Below are 1855 nucleotides of genomic sequence, written 5' to 3' on the forward strand. Positions count from 1 at the left end.
CCACTTTCGGCAACAGGCTTCGGCAGAATTCAAGTATGATAACACATGAAGCCAGATAACATCTGTGTGCAGGCAAACCCCCAGAATCGCTAACACTAACAATTTGACAGCAGAAAAGGTGTATACAGAACTAGCCGCAGCACAAAGGCCACATGGATTTACATTCTGAAATTTTGCTTTGTCTTGATCATACGCTTCAATGCTGGAGCCAAAAGTTGCACTCGTCCCAATCACTGGTTGTCAGTTGAATCTACACCAAACAACATATGGAGATTGATATTCAAGTTCGCCAAAAATCAGCAACTTCCACCAATACATTGGCAAAAGAGACCAGTGCAGCACAAACAACAGAACTCTATAGATAGCGGAACTCATGATGGAATCTCAGCAAATTGAAATCTCCCCCTGTGAGAATAGGGTATGGATCGTCCTTTGCAAGATTCACAAGCTCACGTAAGAAGTCAGTCTTAAAATTGTCCTGAGCCGCACCATAAATGAAGACCAGACTCCAAATAAAATTATCAGCCCTATTCCGAATAGTGAGTTTGATATGATACTCACCATCAGAATTAGGCAAAACTTTCATGGAATCTGTCCGGACTCCAATGAGCAAGCCACCGACCTACCTCTAGGTGGGCGAAAAAACCATTCAAAGTGTATTCCTCCGGATAACCGGTTTAAGAAACTTTGAGAGTAATCACGCTTACCTGTCTCAGAAATAGCAATAAAATCTAAATTATAGTCCTTACAATAATCGGCAATATGAGAGTGCTTAGCCAAGTCACGAAGACCTCTGCTATTCCTAAACATGCCATTCATTTAAAAACTATTTTAGATTTAGGGTTCTTCCATTAATTAGGTAAACATCCACCACCACTTAAACTTAGAATTAGGGTTCTTCCATTAATTGGGGATTTTGCTATGAACTAGGGTTTCAGATTTTGGGAATTTTGTAGGATTTGCACAAAAAAACATATTCCCCTCTCAATTAGTACTTAATTGAAACCCTAGGTCCACTGATTTCAACTTTTAGGGCTCAGACATAGGAAAAAAAATTGGGACTAAACCAAGAGCACATGAAGAACAAGCATATTGAACATAATTTATGGCATTAAAGGGCTCAAGCTTACCACTATTAGGATCGACAGGATCCACTAGCTCAAGATTGAGCCGCAAAAACGAAGGATCAGCATGATTACCTTGATCCTGATGTCCCGCCATCACTGCTTCTTCCTGTTCTGCTCCTAGGGCAGGAGCAGCAAGTCTCGGTCCTTCCCAGTGCTTGCTGTGCGATGCTCTGATCGGTGTGAGCTAGGGGTGAGAGAGAGCAACTTGAGTTGGTCCTTTCTCTCTCTACAGTTCCCTTTTATATGTCTGCACAATACACTGGGGGAACCGACACTGAAAGGATGAGGATGCCCCCAATCAGGGCATACCGGCCACTGTAGCAGCTGAAAAAGTTGACTTATGGACCTGTTTGAGTTCTCTCCTGGTGAGAGTGAAGGTTAAAATGGAGCTGTCACATATCAGGCGTCACAGCTCCAATAGTAATCCCATTTTATCGATCTGGTGCGCTGCCAAAGCATTTCAAGTGTTATTCCATGCATCACATGCAAAAATAATGTACCTAATTTCCTTTGATGTGGAGGGTATGTGAATGAGACCACCTATTTAAATTACATTTCAATGGCTACCCAATCTACCCGAGAGGAAGATCTTGTAGTTACTGAAACTACATGTCATGTGTCATGGTGCAGAGGCGAAGCTCCCAGTAGGCCCTACCTTATTTTACTTTTTGTAAATACACTTAGATTCACGTATTTTTTCTATAAAAAAAATGATTGGTCATACATCA

This window comes from Lolium rigidum, chromosome 7 (genome assembly GCF_022539505.1).
Source record: "Lolium rigidum isolate FL_2022 chromosome 7, APGP_CSIRO_Lrig_0.1, whole genome shotgun sequence".
NCBI lineage: Eukaryota > Viridiplantae > Streptophyta > Magnoliopsida > Poales > Poaceae > Lolium > Lolium rigidum.